The 18,180-nt window shown below is 41.6% G+C and overlaps 1 pseudogene; it reads right to left on the bottom strand.

The window, feature by feature from the left end:
• Positions 1 to 697: 697 nt before the first annotated feature.
• Positions 698 to 11,163, bottom strand: LOC112913851 (uncharacterized; annotated as a pseudogene).
• Between the last annotated feature and the right edge of the window lie 7,017 nt (positions 11,164 to 18,180).

Genomic DNA, 18,180 nt, shown 5'->3' with positions numbered 1-18,180 from the left:
GCTTTTAATAATTATGTTTTCTTTTTCCAGGCTTTCATTTCTAGTTATTTACTTATTAAAAAAATAGAGCAAAGGGTAAATAAAAATAAATCACCCACAATCCTATGACCCTAATATACCAATATAATTACGTTTTCTTATTATAAGAGTACATACTTACTGCTGATAATTTGGAAAAATTAAAAGCGAAAAGAGGTAAGCAATAAATTAATGTGTTACACGGGATGAAAACTTGTTTGAGAAAGATGTTTAGGACTTCGAACTGCTTCTGGATTTTTTATGACCTTCATGAAAACTGTAACATTGATCGAAGCAGCTAACGTCCCAAGAAATGCTGGAAGGTGCCACAATATGGCGTCAAGGTTAAGGAAATAGCTATTATGTCAGAGGGTGGTCTGGACAAACCCAGTAGCCATGGCCCTCAGCAGTAAGCATTCTGAAATCCAAGGATCTGGGACCATTTTCTTTGTGTTTGAAGTCTTCTAGACTAATAGGATTCTTTTCCTTTACTGCTTTCTTAGCTGTCGTGTCAGTAATAAGTACATTCATTGATATTTGGAAGAGGCTTTATGAAAAATGGAAAGATAATGTCTTTACATGGCACAGTGTAAACAATATATATTTTTACCCTTAAGATATGCAGTCAATCTAAAACAAACAGGAGGGCAATGAGACAGATAATGAGTAGGCAGCATAGTGCAGTGTATTATTGATTCATTTATTCATATATTCACAGATATTTAGGGATCGTACTATTCACCAGGTTCTAGGCTATGCACTCTAGCTATAAAGATGCAATAATATTCTCCAAAAGCTTAGAGAAATCATAAAGTAATTCAATGTTATACAGAAGCAATTACATTATGAGATAAATGATGTTACAGAGATTGAGGAAAAAAGAAAACATGTGTTCACCTGCCTAAAGGGTGTTAGGAAAACCTTCATACAGGAAGTGATGCCTAAGTTAAGATTAAAGAATGAGTATGAAATTTCTAGGTTTCCACGTTGGGTCTGATATAACAGCCAGAGTGAATAGCATCCACAAATATTACAAGTGTACGAAATCACAGTATCAGTTCAGGATCATTGGAGTGTAAGTAAGGTGAGCATATGCAAGGGGAGTGATATCTAAGTAGCAATAGAAAGCTTCTGCTTTGTTTTTAGTTTGAGAGAAATGTGTTTGCCTATTATAAGGGACATATAAAGTGTATTCATAAAGGATACATTTATTTTACATTTATTTTTGTTTTAAAGTTATAGATGGGGCACCTGGATGGGTCAGTTAGATGGGTGTAGGCTTCATCTTAGGTCATAAGACCCCAGTCTTGGAATCAAGTCCTACGTCGGCTTAGGTCATAAGACCCCGGTCTTGGAATCAAGTCCTATGTCAGGTGGGCTCCACAGTCAGCAGGGAATCTGCTTCTCTCTCTCCCTCTGACTCTACCCTTGCTCTCTCACTCACTGTCTCTCAAATAAATAGATAAAATCTTTAAAAAAAATGAAGTTGTAGATAGTTGATAATACTGGTCATGGCACACACAAAGAAGGTAGTGAGGAAGGTTAGACATTTTGGAAGTTATAAATCTAATCAAGGTAATGGCAATGGAGATGAAGAAGAGTATGCAGAAAGCAGAAATGAAAAACCTTGGTAACCAGCTGGACCCAGGAATTAGAGCTTGGAAGATTGTTCTATGTTATGCATGAGATTATCTCTGAGTAAAAATGGATCTTCCCTAGGGACTGATCTTTTTTTTTTTTTTTAAGATTTTATTTATTTATTCATGAAAGACACAGAGAGGCAGAGGGAGAAGCAGGCTCCATGCAGGGAACCCAACATGGGACTCAATCCTGGGACTCCAGGATCATGCCATGGGCCGAAGACAGGTGCCAAACTGCTGAGCCACCCAGGATCCCGGGACTGATCTTCTATATGACTATCTTAGTACAGGATGCTATAAAAAGTACCATAGACTGGGGGTTTATACAATAGGCATTTGTTTCTCACAGTTCCAGAGGCTGGGAAGTCTAAGATTCATGCACTGGCAGATTCATTGCTAAGTGAGAGCCATTATCCTGGTTTGGTGACAGCCACCTTCCTCAAGTAGTAGAAACACACATAGGGAGGGAGGGAGGGAGGGAGGGAGGGAGGGAGGGAGGGAGGGAGGAAGAGAGAGAGAGAGAGAGAGAGAGAGAGAGAGAGAGAGGTCTTCTTTTTATAAGGGCAATAATCCCACCATGGAGACCGCACTCTCATGACCTCATCCAAACCTAATCATTTCCCAAAGACTCCATCTCCAAATCGCATAATTTAGGGGATTGACTTTTAACATATGGATTTCAGGAAGATATAAACATTCAGTCCATAACAGTGACCCAGTTTTGCCAATACATCTAATATTTGTTTTTGTTTGTTTGTTTGTTTGTTTTCTAAATTCCTATGCCCTTTGGGAAAACTATCTGGGTAGAGTTGGTTGAAAACAATCAACTGACATCACCCCTCCATTAATACCTCTCACTGTGGAAGTTAAGGAATTAGGTTCTCCTTCTACCCAATGATCATCAAAGCTTATTCTTTGGATTGTGAGACTTGAAAAAAGTATTAAGAGAACAGGGGCAGTTACCAGGAAGTGAGTCTCAATGCAGTGCCCATAGCAGTATTGGTATTGCCCAGACCGTGCCCATGATATGGCCTTGGCTGTGGTTCTGCTGCTCCGACAAGAGATCTCTTGATCATTGTCCACACTGCCCAAGTCTTGTTCTTCAGTCCATCAGTTCTGTGAGGTCACAATATTCCTCCAGTAAATTTTCTACTTGCTTGAGATTCTTGTGCCCAAGATTGCGAATCCGAGAAACCATCAAGGAGCCAACACTGATGCAAATACATGAGGGTTTATTTACAAGCTCCAGCCTGGGTCCAAGTATACCCGATACAGTGGAGCAGGGACTTGGACCCTGAGGTGGGTATCAGCTTGGTTTTAAGGACTGGTCTAGGGGACCTCCAGAAGGGGTGGAGCAATTCCTCAAGTTCTGTTTACATTTTGATATGGGGCCTTCAAGGGCATTGAGCTCTGTTCTTATTCTAATAGGGGCTTCCTGCCACTGGCTTGGGCTCTGTTTTTATTCTAATATGGGGCTTTGTAAGCTGTTTTCTTCCTGTAACTGAAGTAAGGTAAAGTTCAGCTCTTATTCACAGGGGCCTGGGATGGCTGTACTTGTGATAACGCTGAACTTAAAGTGGAATGGCCTTAATTTTCTCAGCCTCCACATTTCCCCCTCTCAGAGGAACCTAAGGAAGGACCCAATCATGGGTCCAGGTTGCTCTCAGAGTGAGCCGGGGGGAATGATTAAACCAGGATTCTAACCAACCTTGTTGCTATTCTTGCTCCCATTTACATTCCAGCGAAGAAGAAGCAACATCCTATGTTTAGGGCAGCACATAACCCCCCCTCTGCACCACCACCACCACACTTTGTTGTAAGAAGACTAAGTCTAATCCCCTTCTATTTTGAAAGACAACCTCAGACTAGGGAGTCTTGGAGGTGGGAAATAAGTGAGAACGGCGCAGTCTTAGCTTTAGGGGATTGTCCTTGTCCAGTTGGCTTTTCCATTCTGGAACAAAGTCCTTGAGAACAGCGTGTGGGTCAGCTGGCTGGACGTGGGTGTAGTGGACCCAGGGAGTAATCACGTCGACCTTAAGAGTGGTAGGAGTGGTCAGGATCACGATGTAAGGTCCCTTCCAGCAAGGTTGAAGTGGCCGGTGTTGGTATCTCTGCACGTACATCCAGTCACCTGGCCGATATCAATGAGGATCTGGGGGTGGCCCAGTCTCATAGAGGGCCCTCAGCTTAGGCCGCACCTGCTCATGGGTTCGTTGTAACATTTGGAGGGAGAAAAGAAGTTGGTGATCATCAATTTCAGCAAGCACCTCAGGTTTTAAATTGGGGATAACAGGTGGAGGAAGACCGAACAGGATCTCGTAGGGAGTCAGTCCCATCTTATAGGGGAGTTCCTCACCCTATATAGGGTGAAGGGGAGGAGAGTCACCCAGTCCCCGCCAGTCTCCAGGGCTGATTTAGCTAAGGTCTCCTTTAATGTTCTGTTCATCCTCTCTACCTGTCCTGAGCTCTGGGGCCTATATGCACAATGTAATTTCCAATCTTCCCCAAGTACTAGTGCCACTCCCCGTGTTACCTTAGAGACGAATCCTGGGCCGTTGTCTGACCCAATCTTAACAGGAAAACCATAGCTCAGTAAGATGTCTTCCAGCAGTTTCCTGGTCATAGTCTGTGCCATTTCATGTTTGGTGGGAAATGCCTCTGTCCATCCTGAAAAAGTATCTACACTAATAAATACCTGTATCCGTATTTTTCCAGGTTTTACCTCAGTGAAGTCCACTTCCCAGTAGGCTCCTGGGCGGTCCCCCTGGAGCCGGGTGCCTGGGTTAGATCCATGGGCAGTGGCATTAGTTAACTGGCATGCGTGGCAGCTTGCCACAATTTGCTCGATCTTTGCTCGAAAGTCTTTAATAGTGATTTTTGCATGTCGTATGAGGTCTTCCATCTTCCTTGTCCCCATGTGAGTACTCCGATGCATTTTGGATAGGACTCGCCATCCTAGTTCCTCTGGCAGGATGATGCTGGAGTCTGCAGCCCTCCACCAGCCACGCAAGCACTGGGTCATGGGCAAGCGTTTGATCCAGTGTAAATCAGCATCAGTATAGTTGGGGGTGTCGGGCAGGGTCGGTGCCCCCAGATCAGGTCATGTGGTTGCTAAGACCTGGGTCACCAAAAGGGCCGCCTCCTTTGCTTTTAAATCGGCTCGCCGGTTTCCCCTGGCTACTGGCGTGTCTGCCTTTTGGTGCCCGGGGCAGTGGATGACAGCTAGGGCCTTGGGCAGCCAGAGGGCCCTCAGGAGTTCAAGAATCTCCGTTTTGTTTTTAACAGTCTTTCCCTCTGCTGTCAGGAGCCCTCTCTCTCTGTAAAGGGATCCGTGGATGTGAGCGGTGGCGAAGGCGTGCGTACCTGCTGTCGGGGTAGATGTTGATTCGTTTACCTTCCCCCATGGTCAGCGCCTTGGCCAGTGCGATCAGTTCTGCCCATGGAGCCAATGTTCCAGCTGCCAGTGGCTCCACCCAGACAGTCTCTGTTTCCATGGTTACAGCTGCCCCCGCATATCTGACTCCTTCTCGGAAAAAACTGCTGTCGTCCGTGTACCAGGTGACGTCCGCATTCAGCAGTGGCTGGTCCTGGAGATCAGCTCTGATTCCGTGCACCTGTGCCAAAATTTCTTGACAGTCATGCAGAGGGGGGTCCCAGTCTGGGTTAGGGAGTAGTGTTACCGGATTCAGGGTTGTTGGTGGCTTAAATAAAATTCTGGTAGGGTTTAGCAGCAGGCCCTGATAATGGGTCAGAGGGGCATTGCTGACCCAGCGGTCTGGGGGCTGTTTGAGTACCCCTTCAATAGCATGTGGAGTGGTAACATGCAGTTCTTGCCCCATGGCCAGTTTGTCTGCATCCTTGACCATAGTGGCCACCGCAGCAATAATTTTTAAGCATGGGGGCCATCCAGCAGCCACCGTGACCAGCTTTTTGGAGAGATAGGCTATGGGTCTCTTCCAGGGACCTAAGTACTGGACAAGGACCCCTTTTGACACCCCGTCTTTTTCATCTACATACAGGTAGAAGGGCTTGGCTAGATCGGGCAACCCAAGGGCCGGAGTAGACAATAAGTCCTGTTTAAGGTCATTAAAGGCTCTGTTCATGGCCTCTGTCCATTCAAAATTTTGCTGGTGCCTGGTGGCCTTATAGAGGGGTCTGGCCATCTCAGCAAAACCTGGAATCCATAAGCGACAGAACCCTGCTGACCCCAGGAATTCACGTACCTGGTGGACGGTTTGCAGCTGTGGGATTCTTAAGACAGTTTCCTTCTGTGCATCCGTCAACCATCTTTGTCCATCCTTTAATTTGTACCCAAGGTAGCTCACCAGCTCACCTCTGCTCTGCAGATCTGGGCTTTTTTAGCTGAGACCCGGTATCCTAGGGCTGCTATGGTCTGGAGCAAGTCCCTAGTGCCTCGCAGGCATGTGTCTTGGTCCTCCGCCGCCAACAGGATATCATCTACATATTGTAATAAAGTCAAATGAGGGTGCTCAGAATGGAACTCACCCAAGTCTTTGTGTAAGGCCTCATCGAAGATGATCGGTGAATTTTTGAATCCTTGTGGTAGTCAAGTCCAGGTGAGCTGGCCATTGATGCCTTTCTCAGGGTCTGTTCATTCAAAGGCGAACAGGTCTTGGCTCTTGGGCACTAAAGGCAGGCTGAAAAATGCATCTTTTAAATCTAATACTGTATACCAAGTTTTGTCTGGAGGCAGGGTGGAGAGGAGGGTGTATGGGTTTGGGACCGTAGGGTGCATATCCTCTACTTGCCGGTTGACTTCCCTCAAGTCCTGGACTGGCCTGTAATCGTTAGAGTGCGGTTTCTGAACCAGCAGCAAGGGAGTGTTCCATGCCAATTGGCAGGGCCTTAATATGCCTGAGTCCAGTAGTCACCGTATGTGGGGTGTGATTCCCTTTCATGCTACTAGAGGCATGGGGTATTGGCAGACCCTGACAGGGTCTGCCCCTGGCTTTAGTTCTATGTATATGGCCGGTCGATGCTGGGCCAGCCCGATTCCCCCAGTTTTTGCTCACGCTTGGGGAAACTCCTGCAGCCAACAGTTAATGTCAGTCATTGGGGCTGAGGGCATTTGGTGGAGACAATATTCGTCTTCTAAACTCAGGACAAGCACCTGAATCGGGTGCCCCTTCTTGTTTAGGACTTTTGCTTCTTTGGGGTGGAAGCAAATTTGTGCCCCCATCTTGGTGAGCAAATCCCGACCTAACAACGGGTAGGGACACTCAGGGATGACCATGAAGGAGTGGGATACCCGGCCCGTGTCGAGATCCACAGTTCTTCAGGTAGCCCATGAGTATTGTTTGGTGCCCGTGACCCCTTGCACCCATGAAGTTTTGTTTGCCAATTTCCCCTGGGGTTGTAATAAAACCGAATGTTGTGCCCCAGTGTCCACTAGGAATTCAACAGGTTGCCCCTCCACTTTAAGAGTTACCCTGGGCTTGGGGAGGTGTGCCGAACCCTGACTCCCCTAATTGTCCAGGTCCTCCATTTCCAAGATCTTGGCAGGGGCCTTAGATCTTTTGTTAGGGTAGCTTTTAACCCAGTGGACCTCTTCTTTGCAATAAGCACATTGGTTTTTGTTCAGCTTAGGGTGTTCCTGATGGGGACCAAGGCCATCCTCCTTACCTGTCCCTGAAGCCAGCTTCTTGAGGTGCCTCCGTCTTTCCTGTGGGTCATCCATGGTTGTGGCCAGCAGGATCTTGGCCAGGTTTCGGGTCTGCTGGTCACTTAGTTTGGTTTGTTGTTCTTCTGGACTTTCTCTATTATTATAGACTCATTCTGCTACTATCACTAAGTCCTGCAAGCTCTTCTCTCCCAGTCTCTCTACTCTTTGCAATTTCTTTTTAATGTCCAGAGCGGCCTGGTTAACAAAAGCCATGATAATTGCGGCCTTCGTTTCCGGGGCTTCTGGGTTCATAGGGGTGTACTGCCTAAAAGCCTCTATGACTCTCTCTAAGAAGGCTGCTGGACTCTCATCCTTACCCTGTCTTACATCATAGACCTTGGCCATATTGGTAGGCTTGTGCGCGGCAGCCTTGAGACCTGCCATTAGAGTCTGGCGGTAGACCTGGAGTCTCTCCTTACCTTCAGCTGAGTTGTAGTCCTAGGTGGGGTGGGATAAAGGGAAGGCAGCATTTATGAGGTCTGGGTTTTGAGTTGGCTGTCTGTCCTCTCCCAGGATAGACTTCCGGGCTTCCACCTGAATTCTTTCTCTCTCCTCGGTGGTGAAGAGAACCTGCAAGAGCTGTTGGCAGTCATCCCAAGTAGGCTGGTGGGTAAAGAGAACAGTATCTAAAAGCCTGATTAGATCTCTCGGATTATCAGAGAACTTTGCATTTTGGGTTTTCCAATTATATAAGTCACTGGTGGAGAATGGCCAATATAACATTAACTGTTCCCCAGTCTCGTTGGGGGGCCCTACGGCTCAGAGAGGAAGAGCGGTGGAGTCAGCTGGCCCCGCATTCAGAGGTGGGGCCATCCAGTGGGTCCGACCCCGTGTCCCCACTGCTGGCTCACGCACAGGGACTCCCTCGTCAGGGAGGGGTGCTGTCCCTTCTGCAGCCCCCGGGGTCTCCAATGGAGGGGCGGAAGGGGGAGGGGGTGCCCAGTAGGGCGGCGGGAGAATCAGGTCCTCTGGGGAGGAATCCTGGAAGACCGGTTAAAGGGGCGCTTGGGGAATAGAGTCCGTCTCCTTTTCGGCTTTCCGCAGGGCTGGAATCTCAGTGGGTCCTGCTTTGGGGGGTAAAAATGGTTTTAGCCAAGGAGGGGGATTCTCGATCATGTCCTGCCAGATCAGGATGTAAGGCACCTGGTCAGAGTGGTCGTCCGGTTTGTCCCTGAAGATCATGGCCTTAACTTGTAAGATAATAGGTGAAAAGCTCCTTCTCGAAGCCATCCCACATCAAAGGTTGGCCATTCTGATATGCAATAAATTTGGAATCTCTCTCTCCATATGTCTATGCTCAGAATATGAGCTCTCTCCCTAACATCTGAGAAGTGGGAGAGCATAAGAGACAGGGGAGTGGTTTCTGTCTCCCCCATTATGTCCCCAATCCACACCAAGACACAGACAGTAAAGACAATTAACAAGGACACAACAACACAGACAAATGCAAAAAAAGTTAACAAGGACATAGTAACACAGACCAACATTCCAATGCGACCACAGAGACAAAACAGAAAGTAACCTGAAGGGCTGGCAGTCGGCGCTCCTTACAGATGAGGACCCCCATCCTCCTCACAGATGAGGACCCCCGTCCTCCTACAGATGAGGACCTCTGTCCTCCTTATAGATGAGGACCCTCATCCTCTTACAGATGAGGACCTCTGTCCTCCTTACAGATGAGGACCCCATCCTCCAGGCGGGTGCAAGGGACGTCTCCTCAAGACCCCCGGTCGACGGCCTGCCAGCGCGTCCGCCTTAGCCAATGTCGACCCAATACAGATTGGAATTCCTACAGGTAAAAGTACAGTTTAGAGCTCTCAGAAAATATACGCACAAAAGGTGGAAAAAGTTGAGTGCACTTACCACGCGTGAAACCCTCTGGATGGGGTCCTGGGGGTGTCTCGGATCCCGGATGAGCCCCAGATATTGTGCCCAAGATCGCGAATCCGAGAAACCACCAAGGAGCCGACACTGATGCAAACACCTGAGGGTTTATTTACAAGCTCTAGCCTGGGTCCAAGTATACCCAACACAGCGGAGCAGGGACTTGGACCCTGAGGTGGGTTTCAGCTTAGTTTTAAGGACTGGTCTAGGGGACCTCCAGAAGGGGTGGAGCAATTCCTCAAGTTCTGTTTACATTTTGATATGGGGCCTTCAAGGGCATTGAGCTCTGTTCTTATTCTAATAGGGGCTTCCTGCCACTGGCTTGGGCTCTGTTCTCATTCTAATAGGGGCTTCTTGCCCTTGGCTTGGGCTCTGTTTTTATTCTGATATGGGGCTTTGTAAGCTGTTTTCTTCCTGTAACTGAAGTAAGGTAAAGTTCAGCTCTTATTCACAGGGGCCTGGGATGGCTGTACTTGTGATAACGCTGAACTTAAAGTGGAATGGCCTTAATTTTCTTGGCCTCCACAAAGATAACTTGAGTTGATTTCTCTCTTAAACCAAATCCCTGACTTATTTGATCCTCATTCTTTTCACATATATGAATGAGCTCCAATTTGCTAAAAACTATCTCTAATTAATGCCTAGAATTTAATAGCCTTTCTATAATATATTAGAAAAAATGAAAGAGTGAACCAAACCAACTTAATCTTAACAATTAAATTTAAGGACACTACAGAACTGATTCCAAATCTGTGCACATTCTTAATCCTGCTGCCTACCATTAATCTGCTTCTCCTTTATTATGATGTTTTATAGGACTTCAGCAGTACCTGAATTCTCAATTTCTGACCTTTATCCCTCTTCTTCCTTTACTATGTAGCATGCCCTTCTGAATGACTTATTTGGATCTTTTCTGAATAGCTGTCTTACCCCAGGTCCTGTGGTATAAAAAATCAGGTCCATAAGACTTTTGGTCTTGGGCAGATGGCCAATAAAAATGGCATATACTTAAGATTAGGACAGTATGTAACTCTTTTTTTCCACCCATTCCTGGGCTAGTGCAGACCCAGTAAACTAATTTGAAAGCTGATGACAATAGTGAAATTCATACACATGGTCAATTTGTTCTGAAGAGTGAAGCTCCTTGCTGAGCATGGACCTCATTGACTCATTGGCCCTGAGGTCTCTTAGTGGATATGATATATCCTCCCATAATTTTCAAATTTGGTGGCCCAATATTTATTGAAGGTTAATTATGTGCCAGACATTATCTATTTGGTGGAATTTAGCCATGAAAAAAGACAGACCATATACTCTAATAAACCAGGTCTCACACTCACAGACCATATACTCTAATAAAAAAGGAAAGAATCAATAGTCTAATAAATTATGATTTAAGTTAGCAGCAAGTGACAAGAAGAAAATAAAACATGACAATAAAATAATAAGATACGGGCAGCCCAGGTGGCTCAGCGGTATAGTGCCACCTTCAGCCCAGGATGTGATCCTGGAGATGCGGGATCGAGTCCTATGTCAGGTCCCCTGGATGGAGCCTGCTTCTCCCTCTGCCTGTCTCTCTATCTCTCTCTCTTTCTGTCTCTAATAAATAAATAAAATCTTAAAAAAAAAGAAGATACTTATGAGAAAGCATTGTTTTAGATAATGTGTTAAAGGAAGGCTACTCTGAAAGGTGACATGTAAATAAGAATCTGAATGATCAACAGAAACCCACCAACCTCAAACAGGGAAAGGGTATTTCATGTACATCCAGGGACTGTAGAGTGGGTAAAAGCCTAATTTTTGTTTTTCAAAGATGGAGCTTTTAGGCAGAGAATTAAGATTTAGATGGCTCTTAAGAAAAGCAGACAAAAACAAAACTTTTGTCTTGCCCTTCTCCACAAAGACCAAAGAAGGCTCTCCCATCCCAGTTTCTGCCATGTTCTGGGCAATACTATGAATGATATGTAACACTTCTCAATGACTGGGCTTAATTCACAGAGTTCCAACACAGAAATCCACCACATCTTCAAAAGGATAGATAGGAGGGGGTAACAACAATTTTGTTTCAGAATTCTAATTCCTAGTTTAGGACTTACCTTAGTATGATTATAGGTTCTGTGGAAAATTCCAGAAAGGACCTATGGGATCCATACGCTATGAAAAGACCCCAAGAGCAGATGCCAAAGATCTGGCTATACTAAAAATTTTGTTTGTGTGCATATATGTGTGTGTTGATGAGGTGCTTTTTGGTAACATTTGGCTAGTTCAACATTGGCTGTCAGCAAAGTCTGAGGTTGATAGAAAGCATCTCAGAATAAATATATATAAATTTTACTTCCTAGAAATAACCTAAGGCCTTTGGCCATACCCTTCATGTAGTATGTAATCCTCTTCAATGATACTCCTTTGCCTTGTGTCAGGCACTGTATTAGATATTCTATTGATATTCCCTCTATTTTCTTATTTAATTATCATAATTATAGGGAGATTATTAATTTAGATTTTATAAATGAGTAAACTGGGGTGTGAAATGTTTGTTTTTTCTCTGAATCACACAACTTGCAAAAGACAAAACAAGATTTCAGTTCATATCTAAACTCTAAAGTATATGTTCTTGTCAACATACCCTTAAGCGTATTTCAAAAGGAAGATTGTTTTTTAGATAAAAGAACAAGATTACACAGGCATTCACGAGGGCATAAAGATATAAGCTCCCGTTCTTTATTCGTACACATTTATTTGCATTTTCCAAACGTGGCTAGTTATTTATATTTAAGTTCTCTTGCTGGAGAAAAAAAAAAATCACATTTTGCCTTTTGTGCCAAGCTGCAGAGTCGGCTTATTTCATTACATTTTTGTCTTCTCAGAAAGACACTATGCAACTGGAATCTCATCTGTATCAATAGTTTGCTGCCAACTGTTGGAGATTGCTGACAGTGGATCAATTTTAATTTACAGCCGATCTTGAAAGGCCATTTAAATAGTGGTAATTAAGAAGCAAAATATGGGACTGGAAATGTAGCAAAATGTGGATAGTTTTAAACTAATGAGATACTTGAAGCCCTTTCTCTACAAAGCCAAGATGTTCGAAGAGAAGATTCTCTGTAGTATATATCATTATTTTGGCAGAGTAAAGGAAAATCATTAGGTTTCCAGTGTCAGAGTAGATTATGTCTAACTAAAATTCTATTCCTTATTATACTACACCTCCTTTTCATAATGTTTGTCTCCCGTATGCCCCCATTTCACGGTTTGTAGTCTCTATAATTGTATATTCATGGAGTAGAACCTGTGTTCACCATATTTGCCAGTGTACCCCCATGTATGTGGAACCCATTTGGGCTCATGGGTGGTGCTTAGTAAACATTTGATTCAATATTGGGTGACAAATAAGTATATGAACAAAGCAAGAAGACCCTGTTTACATGTGCAAAGGTATCTATCCATTTCAGGATACATCCATGCATCTTTAAATAGTACAGCAAACAAAAAGTTTATGTGTGAGAATATTATTTCAGGCTATACATGTTCCAGCATTTCTATTCCAGGTTTGGAAGCTGGTATGTTTGTCACTTCTTATTGATTCTGCAACTTGGGGTGACCTTTAGATTCTTTGTCACCTATGTGTACACCTTTTCTTCTCATCTCTGCCTGAATCTACTTTCCTCTCTTCATTTTCTTGGGTTTCCAGTTCTCCCTAGCTGTAATGGCCTTCTGGAGGATAAGTGACATTTAATTTCATCATCTCATAAATATATACATACACACATTATAAGAAAGTCAGTAAATATTTATTTTTACTTAATTTCTGCCTTTTTTCATGACAAGGAAATGTTCTAGGACAAGAACCAAAGTCCTCAAATTCCAACTGCATTTCTTTTCCTTTTTTTCTCCCCTACACCCCACTGTTACATTTTAAACAATAGTTGCAGAAAGCTGTTTTGAAGTCATTCTTGCCTCTGCCTCTCTCTGTGTCTCTAGTGAATGAAGTCATTCTTGCAAAAGAGCATCCTGAAGGGTGAGGGGTTATGGCAGCTTCAAGAGTTTCACTGTTGGAGAATGGACATAACAATGAGGAATAAATCTGTAACCTTCTCGCATGTAATAAGATGCAGTGTGTATACATGTTTCCCACTGTACTGGGTACATTACTGGAAATTAATTGAAATGTCTTGCATTCTAAAAGCATTAACTGCCTAAAGTAAATATGTTTTTAATTAAAGCCATTCTAACCCACCATTTCATGGCCAGAAAACAATAAGCATAAGCTTTAGGTATCTCAGCTGTGTTAATGACAACATGTCTTTACTCTTTGACTCTTGAGTTACATATTGCAAAATCCATCTTTTGCTCTGCTCTAAACTCAAGTTGTGAACAAATTTCTTAGATGATAATAGATATAGCTTTTCCAGCTCATTTGGCATGATTTGCATTCATTACAGTCCATTTTTCCAACACTGGCTACCTTGGTAAATATATTTACTCATCAAGCACAGCATATAGCCCTGGCACTGACATACCAGGCCAGTGATGCACTAATGGAGAATAAGAGACTTGTCTGTCTCCTTGATGCATACTTCTTCATCCTTCTGCACAGCACACTGCAATGCTCTCTTCTCCAGCAAACCTTTCCAGATGCCTTTAATCTGATGAGCTGTCCCTTCTTTCTTATTTCAGAGTCATTTATTTACATCTGCCTTACAATCCTTAACCAATTCTGTTATTTGCACACAAAGTTATTCTAATCATTAACAGTAAAATCCTTGAGGGCAAGAGTCATGTTCTGTTATTCTGAATTCCTAATGCTAACACATTTGTTGGCATAGATTCACATTCTGTAAATAATTAAGTGCATGAATGAAAGAATGAATGAATGGTCTACAAAATAATGCAGTATTGGATTTACAGTGTGTTCTATGAGGTACTTCCATTTTTGACACTTGATTTTGAAAAATGTTGATTTGATATAAATAGATTGAGTTCCAATCTTATTTAATTCTTGAATATAACATTATTCAATTAATTCAATACTATGTCTTCCTGTAACTTTCTTGTGTGACCTATTTTTTGTTGTTCTTATGATTTTATATTCACCATATAAATGGGGGGAAAAGTATTGACTTTAATAAAATAACTCAGATAAAATCTTAGTAATTTAAAACCTAACTGTTCCCTCCTGGACCACCCACCTTATGTGACCTGAAGAACAAACAAAATAGAAAGGGACACCACATTCTTTTTCCCCAATATGCCTCACTGGCATTGAGGGGTTTTGAATTATTTATGATATTTACTCAGAAGGAAAAATACAGAGGATTTCAGTTCTTATAATGAGCAGAACAAAGTGCAAAGATCAAATAAAGTCAAAGAAAAAATCCAATAAATAATAAAAGAGTCATGTAAATTAGCATTTGTTTCTGGAATGCCTTGCATTGTAAAGTCATAGATCATGTTTATGGAAGCTTTAGGAATGAATAAAAACCCTCTCAGTGCCTATGCATTTCTTTATTTTCCTTCATGGTAGCTTTATGGACCAGTCAGTGCCACAAGTGTCTGCAAACTCACTTTCTCCAAGGTGGGTTTTGGAATATAGTTCTGGAAATTAGATGCTACTCACATAAACAACATGAATAAATATGTTTAGGCAACATACAAAAGGTCACTTGTACCTCAGTTTGAGGTGTGCATAGAGCAAATAGCAGAAACACAACTATAAACCAGGAGTAAGGAAAAAGTGGTGATAAAGAAGGAAGATAACACTATCTGACCCCTTCATATAAAAATAGACCTCTTGATATAGAGGTAAAGCAATGAAATGCAATGGAAAGACTGCATAACCTAAAAATCATGAAGATATGAAGGAAGGTTTGGCTTGGCAATGTCTGCTGTATGTAATCTTGGGCATAGAATTTAATACTTTCAGTCCCATCTCTTTGCATATAATTTAAACTCTTCATTTATAAAACATCAAATCTTCTAACTTATAAAGTACCATCTGTTCTTCCTACTTTAACAGAAATCAAATTCAGTAATATATACAAAAGTTAAATTTCTGTATAAATATTACTGCTTAAATGCTATCACCATCATTAATTTCCCAATCATTAGGCTTATGACAAATATTTGGGCCTATGGAAGAAAATTATGTTTCACTAACACTTCCATAAACAACTGGACTTTAACCCTATTGCAAATGAACAAATAAATAGAGAGAAATTAAAACAATAATGAAGCACTAGAAGAAAACCAACCGCACCAAATAGACATGAGAAAAAGAACACTATACATGATTATTATCACCATCGCAAAAAAAAAAAAAAAAATTGAAGATTTACAGTAATGAGAGAAAGAAGGCAAACACAGCAACAGAAAAAGTTAGATGAAGAAGATGCATTTTATTTCTAGTTATGTTTATCTGGAGTGAACATAGTTTGATATAATTGGCACCCCTTAGGTGGTTCAAACATTATCTCCACAAAAGATAAATGTTTAATAACCACTGGGACAAAAGTGCAGATAGAATTTAGCTGATTCATAACCCTGCACGCTCCTTTTTGAATTTGCTGATGAAAAATATTGAGAGAAATAGTTAATGATGTGATGTACATTGAGATGAATACTTGCAAGTTGGCCTAAAGCCACCTTTTTAAATATAACATCATTTCCAAATTGTAATCCACTGGGAGCTTCTAAGGTATTTCTGGGGGAATGTGTTACTTAGAAAGATAATATCATTCTGGACTGAAATAAACTCATCTGCCTCCACATAAAGAAAGATGAGGCCTTTACTGATAAGAGTTAGATCTTTTCCACCCACCTGCAGGGTGCACAGTGGCTTTAATGTTGAATGTGATGGCTCCAAGCATCAAATCCAAGGTTAATTTTTGGATGTATATGGCCTCTGCATAGTTGTGGTCTTCTGTATGTACCAATATATGTCCTCACTCAGCACCTACAGAGAAAAAAATCATTTTTCTCATAAAACCCCTCATTTCTTATGCATATAATTTTTAGTAATACTGGCAATTATAGATGCATAGATGAAAATAAGCTAGGTGGTTCACAAGTCAGGATGAATGAAAGGGTAGCCAGAATGTCTCCTTTTTCTCAAACTACCTCTAACATTTGCCAATATCGAAATTGAGGTTTCTTTTCTTCTAATTTCAGGCATTGACAATTGTGTTAAAACTCAGCTATCATGAGGAAAACTAAGCCCTTGTCAGACCGAATACCTTTTCCCCATTGTGTATTCTTGGCACACTTGTTAAAGATCAGTTAAACCTATATTAATAGGTTTAATTCTGAACCATTTGTTCCATGGGTCTACCCATTAATCTTTATTCCAGTGCCATATAGTTTTAATTACTGTAGATTTGTAACATATTTTGAAGTCAGAAGTGTGTTGTCTCCCAATTTGTTCTTCTTCCTGAAGATCACTTTGGTTATTCTGAGTCTTTTGTGTTTCCATATGAATTTTATAAATTTTTTAATATAAAAAAATGATATTGATATTTTCATGGAGGTAGCATTGAGTCTCGATCTGTTTGAATCTTCTAATTCATAAATACTTTCCATTTATCTATGTGTTGTTTAAGTTCTGTCATCAATATTTCATAGTTTTCAGTGTACAAGGCTTTCATTTCCTTGGTTAAGTTTATTCCTAGGTATTTTAATCTTTATTATGCTATTGTAAATGGAATTGTTTCCTTAATTCTCATTTAGGTTTAAGCCTTGTAGATAAGAAATATAATCAAAGCAACACTAACAAGAGGTTAAAACTGAAAATCCAAACTTACCTGACAGCATAACATAATAAAATATAAAACCAGACAGATAACCAAAGTAAATCAGTGGACTTGTGTTGTGCTGAAGTAAGGCAATATACAAAATACCACTATTGAGCACCTACTCAATGACAGACACCCCACCTACATTGTCTTTATAAACAATCTCACAATAAAATTATGAATTAGATATTCTTCTTCCCAAATTGCAGTTTTTGAAGTGAAACTCAGGGACTCTGGATGAATTTCCCAAATGCATATAGATAATAATTCAGCATTTAAACTCTAGCCTGACTTGTGCCAAATTTCCTTCCTCTATCACATTTTCATAGGATTAATGGGTCAAATTCATCTGGATCCTCATCCATTTTCCAACCTATGTTCATACACTTTGTACAACAAGGCAATGCAGTTTGATGTCTTATAACACAGACCTCAGTATGATCAGATTGCCTGGGTTCCATCATAACTCCTACTTAATATCTTCCACAACCTAATTCAAACTTCTTACTGTCTCCTATTACTCATCCTCCACCTAATACACACTCACACCCTCATATACAAGCTTAGGTAGTTTAAAATTCACAATGTTTTAACTATATTCTAATAAAGAGAACATCTGAACTTTTTTAAGGTTTTGTTTTTTGATTTAAGAGAGAGACAGAGACAGAACACAAGCAGGGGGAGAGGGAGAAGGAGAAGCAGACTCCCCACTGAACAGAGAACCCAATGTGGGACTCAATCCCAGGACCTCAGGATCATGACCTGAACCAAAGTCGGACGCTTAATGGACTAAGCCTCCCAGGTGCCCCTGAGATCATCTAAACTTCTGATTCACCTATTTTATTTTTATTTTTGTAAGTTTTTGTTTTTATTCCAGTTAGTTAACATACAGTGTTATATTAGTTTCAAGTGTACAATATAGTGATTTCAACACTTTCATACAACATCCTGTGCTCATCTTGACAAGTTCACTCCTTACCCCACATTATCTATTTAACCCATCCCCCTTTGGTAACCATAAGTTTCTTCTCTATAGTTAAGAGTCTGTCTCTAGGCTTCTATGTCTGTCTGTCTGTCTCTCTCTTTTCATTTTTTTTTTTTTTTTACTTTTTAGCTCATTTGTTTTGTTTATTAAATTCTACATATGGATGAAATCATATGGTTTGCC

This window comes from Vulpes vulpes, chromosome 14 (genome assembly GCF_048418805.1).
Source record: "Vulpes vulpes isolate BD-2025 chromosome 14, VulVul3, whole genome shotgun sequence".
Classification (NCBI taxonomy): Eukaryota; Metazoa; Chordata; class Mammalia; order Carnivora; family Canidae; genus Vulpes; species Vulpes vulpes.
The sequence above is the reverse complement of the archived record's forward strand: the minus strand, read 5'-3'. Positions and strand labels throughout refer to the sequence as shown.